This window comes from Herpailurus yagouaroundi, unplaced genomic scaffold (assembly GCF_014898765.1).
Source record: "Herpailurus yagouaroundi ecotype Mexico unplaced genomic scaffold, PumYag 162, whole genome shotgun sequence".
NCBI lineage: Eukaryota > Metazoa > Chordata > Mammalia > Carnivora > Felidae > Herpailurus > Herpailurus yagouaroundi.
The window spans coordinates 17,330,851-17,338,787 of record NW_024412403.1 but is presented as its reverse complement, the minus strand read 5'-3'; the positions used below and the strand labels follow the sequence as shown (position 1 = coordinate 17,338,787).

The window sequence follows — 7,937 nt, the reverse complement described above, 5'->3', positions numbered from 1 at the left end:
TTAGTTAAGTTTATTTATTTTAAGAAAGAGAGCGAGAAAGAGCACTAGCAGGGGAGGGGCAGAGAGAGAAGGAGAGAAGGGATCCCAAACAGGCTCCAAGCTGTCGGTGTTGAGCCTGACGCGGGGCTTGACCCCTTGAACTGCAAGATCATGACCTGAGCCAAGATCAAGAGTCAATGCTTAACTGGCTGAGCCACCCAGGTGCCCCAAGGTACAGATCTTATGGAATGAGGATTTGCCAAACAAAAAAATGAATGAGAGTAAGGGTTATGTTGTAGAAAAAAGGAAGGGGATCTTCTCTACAGAGACCCAAATGCTTATCAACATTTCAATGTGGTTGAATTAAATGGTGCCAACAAATCCTGGAGGTGAAGCTATTTAATACACGAGGACAGAGCCACACAAATGTATCTATCGTGATAGTCACACTGTCAGACTTGAATTTTGGAATAAAACTTTTCATGATTTATGTGCAATTTAATGCAGTTTATTTGCAAACTCCTTTTGCTTTTTTTTTTTTTTTTTGGTGAAAGGATAGGCGTTTTTAAAGTTACATAGCATGTTCTTCACATTTAGTTTCTTTAGTTATGTTACATCATGTGATTCTCCAAAAGAAATAGTCATTGGTTCATCTTACAGATTAAGAAAGTGAGGCACAGAAAGAACAAATTGCCCAATACCACATGGCTTGTAAGTGGAGGGTCCAGGATGTGAGACTTTCAGACTCCAGAGCTTGGCCACTTCTTATTATAACTACTGGAAGTCAGAGCCCTCTGACTGGGACGTGGTGACACCCAGTTAACATTCCCTAAATATTTGACAACTGAATAAAAATATAGTGTAAGGTGCAAAATGTGCTTTATTTGACGGTAAGGAAAGAGCGGTGAAAGAATCAGCTATAATCAATTGCCTATTATTTCTAAGTTACTTTAATTTTTTTTTTCAATTTTAAGTTTATTTATCTTTGAGAGAGAGAGAGAGAGAGAGAGAGGGCACACAACCACAGGAGGGGCAGAAAGAAGGAGAGACAGAATCCCAAGCAGGCCCCACGCCATTGGCTCAGAGCCCAATGCAGCCGAAACTCACGAACCCGGGAGACCATGACCTGAGCCAAGATCGAGAGTCAGATGCCTAAGGGACTGCGCCACCCAGGCACCCCTATTTCTAACTTGCTTTAAACCGTAAGATGCTAAACATATGCCGAAAAATATCCCCCAAAGTGTTACAAGGTTATCCACATTTGAGAGTAAGTCATTTCAGTTTTTGAACAAGACTTAGACCATTTATGCGCTTCAATGGCATTTTGATTTTCAAAAGTGTAGGTCCTAGATTTTGGTGTGCACATTTGTTTTTGTTTACACTGCCCTCTATCATTGATTTTTACCATTTAAATCTCATGTCTTATAGCGACCTTACCACCTCCCCATCAGATGTAGAAAAGCTGTAACATTGCCAAGGGATTTTCCTTACATTTGTTTAATCGAGTGTTTGTGAATCCTGTGGTATTGCACACCTGCAAGTTAGTGACCGTCTGGTGAAACGCTTTAGACTGAGAGGAATTTCATTTTGTATAAACATCTGAGCATCCTGGCCCTCTCTCTCTCCTCCAAGATACATACGCTAAGCTTAAAAAAGGTTAACTGTCAATGTACTTAGAGGAAACTGTCCCAATGTTTATTTTTTAATCCCTAATGTCTTGTCCTGGAGTAGTAAATAGACCAAATGATACTAGGGGAGCCCCTGGAAAATGTGAGCACATGAGCCTTGTACTATATAGCCATATTGCCCATTGTTGGCCAAGGACACTGAGAGCAACCCATGGCTGTTAAGGAAATTCCAGAGCCCAAGTTTGCAACGCAACTACACCCAACAATCATGTTCTGAGAACTGCCTCATCAACCACATCGCCTCCCTTCAAGGCCAATACTTTGTGAGTTTTAGATTGCATGCCCCAAGAACATGTAGGAATTTTGCTCCTTTTTTCACATATTTCCCCTACCAACTCCAATACCAATACCTACCACCACGATTACCAATATCCACGCAATCACCGGTCTAAGAATACAGCCATCATCACCACCATCACATTGCCCCCATCAATAGCAGTAGCGTCAATATCAACATCTTTCCTCCCATCAGTACCAACATCACTATCACCTTCACCACCACCACCAAAGCCAATGAGAGAACAAATCCATATATTTCCTCAAGAACAAGAATTCAGTGAGAATGTAAAGGTTTTCTTTTCCCCCTCTCTTCTGCCCTACCATCTCCAAACGTGAGGAATTTAGTCGTTGTTTCAATAGATCCTTAAAATATCAAGCAATATTTTCAGACACAAGGAGAATCATTAAAAAACCTTTATATTCCTGGGTTCAGCTCAGGTCATGATCTCACAGTTTGTGGGTTCTGTGCTGACAGCATGGAGCCTGCTTGGATTTCTCTCTTCCTCTCTCTCTCTCTCTCTGCCCCTCCCTGATGTCCCTTTTTCTTTTTTTTTTTTATTTTTAAAAAAAATTTTTTTTAACGTTTTATTTATTTTTGGGACAGAGAGAGACAGAGCATGAACGGGGGAGGGGCAGAGAGAGAGGGAGACACAGAATCGGAAACAGGCTCCAGGCTCTGAGCCATCCCCGACGCGGGGCTCGAATCACGGACCGCGAGATCGTGACCTGGCTGAAGTCGGACGCTTAACCGACTGCGCCACCCAGGCGCCCCATGATGTCCCTTTTTCAAAATAAATAAATAAACTTCGAAAAAAGAGAGAAAAAAACCATTTATTTAGGTATTAAACAGAGCTGTTTTTCACTACTGCTGATTTGGTTTTGTAGAAAAACTACAAAATCTGCTCTTTGTGAGGCCAGGAGGTTTAATGGGGAGTTGTAAAAGCAGTACTCAGCCTAACATTTAAGCACAGAAATAAACATCATCTATATATATTCATGTAGTTCAGAGAGCAATGTAAGACTTTACAGTTAATAATACAAATCCTTAGGATGTATTTTGAGGAAGTTAGTGATATATAAGAGAAGGTTATTAGCATACTGAGGGCACTTGTTAATATCATTAAGTAGAATTTGGCCGCAACTTTAAATTGTGGGACTCATTTTATTTTAATGTGGAGAGAGGGCATGTCAAAGAGGATAATGTTAAGCTGAGCATCACTGTGAGCAAACATAACAAGCACATAAGTAACAATAAGAAATGACACTGAATACTGGCGTGCCTGGGTGGCTCAGTCAGTTAAGCGTCCAGCTTCGGCTCAGGTCATGATTTCACGGTTCATAAGTTTGAGCCCCGCGTCGGGCTCTGCGCTGACAACTCAGAGCCTGGAGCCTGCTTTCAGATTCTGTGTCTCCTTCTCTCTGCTTTTTCCCCACTCATGCTCTCTCTGTTCTTCAAAAATAAATAAACATTAAAAGAGAAAATTTTAAGAAATGACACTGAATAGATACATTTATGAATGTAATTGCCTTAGCATTTTAAATAGTCTTAAATCTTAATGATGAAGCACATTACTTGATGCTTTGATTTTTATAATACCTTTTACTTTTTAGAGCTATTTTAGATTTACAGAAGAATTATGAAGATTGTGTAGAGAGTTCTCATAACCCCACACCCTGATCTCTCTATTACTAACATCTTACATTAGTATGGTATGCTTGTTACAATTAAGCAACCAATATTTACATAATCATTAACTAACATTTATACTTTTTCATATTCCCGTGGCTTTTATTTAATGTCCTTTATCTGCCCTAGGAGCACATCGTGGGCAACACATTGTATTCAGGTGTCATGTTTCTTTAGGATCCTATCGGTTATGACAGTTTTTCAGACTTCTGTTTTTGATGAACTTGACAGTTTTGAGGAGTACTGGTGAAGTAAGCTGCAGGATGCCTCTTTATTGGAATTTGGTATGTTTCTCACGATTAGATGGTGGTTATGGATGTCTCAGAGGAAGACCACAAAGGTAAGCTGCTATTTTCATTACATCATATCAAGGGTGTATATTTACCCTGGTAAACGTATACCCATATTAATATAACTTGTCAGTGTTGATAATGTTCTTGATCACCTGACCGAGGTGCTGCTTGACAGGAGCATACCTCTTTTAAAAAAGTTTTTTTTTTAACATTTATTTATTACTGAGAGACAGAGAGACACAGAGCATGAGCAGGGGAGGGGCTGAGAGATGGGGAGACACAGAATCCAAAGCAGGCTCCAGGCTCTGAGCTGTCAGCACAGAGCCCGACGCGGGGCTCGAACTCACAAACCACGCGATCAGGCCCTGAGCCAAAGTTGGACGCTTAACCAACGGAGCCACCCAGGCACCCCTAGGTGAAGTTGTTTTTCTCAGTCTTTCCATCCCGTGCCTTGGGGAAAGAACTCAGTATGTGCCGCCCACCCATAAGTGGGGATTACGCTGAGCTATCACGAAGCCAGTGTAAACACATACATTATTTGAAATTCTTCAGCATGAGGGATTTGTCTCTTCTCTCCCATTTACTTGGATCTTTATTTATAAAACTATGGACTCATGGATCTTTATTTTATACTTTGGGTCATAATCCAGTATTCCTTTTTCTAGCTTTGGTGTGAGGAAGGTTTTCCTTTTTCTTTTTTTTTTTTTTTTTTCTTTTTTGTCTTCAGATTTTTATTTAAATTCTATTTAGTTAGCATATAGTGTAATATCGGTTTCAGGAGTAGAATTTAGTGATTCATCACTTACATGTAACATGCAATGCTCATCATAACAAGTGCCGTCCTTCATACTCATCACCCATTTAGCCCATCCCCCCGCCCACCTCCCTCCATCAACCCTCAGTTTGTTCTCTATAGTTGAGTCTCTTACAGTTTGCTTGATAAGTTTTTTCAGTCGGTGACTTTAATATGCCCAAATCATTGTGAAGTGTGTGTGTGTGTGTGTGTTTGTGTGTATGTTGTGTACTCTCTTACTTTCTAAAACTACAAAATACTCAGGCTGATCTTGTATATTTCTTGCTCCCGTCCTAACATTAGCGGTTTATCTAAGGAACCCTGATTTATTTTGTTGGAGATTAGAATTAGAAATGAATATCTAGGAGCTAGGCATGTTCATTGCTACTTGAGTGTCTTGACTTCTTGGCTATCTTAGCGAACAGAACAGGAAAACATATGTGCATATAGTATAAGGTGTATATACACAGATCCTTAAATATGTCTATATGTTAACATCTATAACTGTATTAAACCACACATGTTGACTTCATAGTGACGTACACAAATGAGATCCATTGTTAAATGGAGCATTCTGGCCTCTCTCCTTGGTTATCTGTAGCTTCCCACTTTAACAAAAAGAAATCTGGATTCCACTAGAAAAAAATATTTAATTGTTCAATTCTAGTAATCATGCACAGTGGGTTCATAATTTCTAATGCATACTACATTGGGAGACAACCAAATAGCATTTTATTTCTTCCCTTTTTGGTATTCTCATCACACACACATTGATTCTTTTGAAATTGTCCCTTAGCTCTTAGATACTGTCTTTTCCTTCATTTTTTTTCCCCTTTGTTCTTTCTGTCTCTCTGTCTTTCTTTCTGTCTCTCTTTCTTATTCCTTTTCCTGTTCTTCTTCCTGATTCTTCTCTGCATTTCAGTTTGGGATGTTTCTATGGTCGTGTATTCCAGCGCACTGATTTTTTTCTCAGCTGTGTCCGGTCTATTGAGAAGATGATCAAAGACATTCTTATACCTGTTGCAGTGTCTTTCATTTCTAACATTCCATCTTAGTTCTTTCTTAGTGTTTTCATCTGTTTGCTTACATTACCCATCTCGACTTCCATGGTGTCAACTTTTTGCATTAGTGCCCATCACGTGTTAATCATGGCTATTTTAAAGCCCCTGTATGCTAATTTTAACATCTGTTTTATATTGGCCTGTTCCTGACGTTTGCCTTGTCTCTTGGACTGTGTTTTTCCTCACCCTTTAGCATACTTTGTAACTCTTTTGTTGACATCTGGACATGATGTATTGAGTAAATAGGCCTTTGTGTAATGGTTTATGCTAATCTGGTTCAGAGTTCTGTTTGTTTAATATTTGCCATAGGTGGAAGTGCCAGAAGCTTCAAATCCCTCTCCTGTCTTGTTTTGTCTCCTCTGTTGTCTTTGAGATTTGCTAAAGGCACTCTCTTAGCTAGAGCCTTTGTCTTGCAACCCTTTCATCTGTAATCCACTGTTATTAACCTGGAGCCCTGTTGCTGCCAGGGCAGGATGCTGAGGAAAGGAAGTATTCTATAGTCTTATGTCAGTATTTCACTTGGCCTGAATCCTTGAACTGTGACTTTCACGAGTGTTTATTGGCTTCTCCCCCTGCCCGCCTCCCCCCACCCCGGGGTGAAACCTGAAGACTAGAGGGGGCTAGAGTTAAGGAAGTGCATTCCCATAGGTTAGATAGGACTCCGGAGAAATTCTTAAGGATGGAGAGTAGTCCTTTGTTACGGAAGAACAGTCTTGGGGTTTCTAACGGCTCCTAAAGCTTTGCCCAGTGGCAATATCGTAGCCAATGAGGTTTATCCAAAGCTTGATTATTGCTAATTGAAATCTAATGGCTCTTCTCTCTTTGCCAGAGCCACCTGTAATCCTTCCTGACTCATTACCATTAGAACCTGGTAAGGTTTCTGGAAGTAACCCACCACCATGACCATGCCCACAGGAGTTTCTCACTCTTAGGCCAGTATACAGTCAGCCTCCAACAATTTATAAAAATTCCCATTCAAGTGTTCTACCGGGTAATGGCTTGAGCAGCAGAGGCCCCAGATCAGGAGACCTAGGCTGTGACTCTCAGATTTGCTGTCTCTTCATGTTAGAAGGTCGTGTTTGGGTCTGCTATCTTAACTCTCTGATATATCCAAGAAAAGTGATTAATTATCAGTCCATTAAGCTTTTTCTTATTGTAATAATGAAGCAACACTTTCCAAGCTCTTTACTTATTGCAGCTAACACTGGATCGCTTTTTTTAGTATGATCAGTTTTGATGGCAAATGTGAGATAAAAGATAAGGTGCGCATGCTCTAAGTATATTTCCGTTATAGAAATTTTTATACAAGTTGACATTAATAATAATGATTAAACACTGAAGTTAAAACTTCATGATGATCATGTGAATAGATAAGACTTTCTAAGACCAGACCTAAAATATATTCACATTTGCTGTATTAACATTTACTATGCTAATATATGCTAGCCTAGAATTGTTAAAAGTATCAAATGAAACGTCACAAGAAAATTTATTAGAAATAGAATTCTGACAAAAATGTGAAGTATCATAAAGATGATTTCATGAATTCACTAAAATATTTTTTCCTTTCTTTTTTCTGTTTTAATTTTGTGATGTTTATTTATTTTTGTGAGAGTGAGAGACACAGCATGAGTGGGGAGGAGCAGAGAGGGAGAGGGAGACACAGAATCTGAAGCAGGCTCCAGGTTCTGAGCTCTCAACACAGAGCCCCACGCAGGGCTTGTACCCCAAAACCGCAAGTTCATGAGCTGAGCTGAAGTCAGACAATTAACCGACTGAGCCACCCAGGTGCCCCATTTTTCCTTTCTTTATATGTTTAGTCCCAAATAAATGGCAAGTTTAACTTTTGATGATAATAGGATCATTCTGATTAACCTTTGTGATATTACTTTTACTTTAAAAAATATTAGAAAATCATATTTACACATATATGTAGATTATTAGTGTACATAATAAATAAATATGTGTTACTTAAGGAACACTGAATACATTTGTCTAATTAGGAATCAGGAAACTACATATTTTAAAAATCTAGATCAGAGGTCAGCAAAACAGTGGACTATGGATCAAATCCAACCTAGAGCCCGTTTTTTGTAGGTAAAGCTTTGATGGAACACAATAATCCCATTAATTTACCTATTGTCTCTGACCGCACTC

General features: G+C 39.4%; 1 pseudogene; it reads left to right on the top strand.

The window, feature by feature from the left end:
- The first annotated feature begins 6,516 nt into the window (after nucleotides 1–6,516).
- LOC121036588 (uncharacterized) lies at nucleotides 6,517–6,701 on the top strand (annotated as a pseudogene).
- Nucleotides 6,702–7,937: the final 1,236 nt, after the last annotated feature.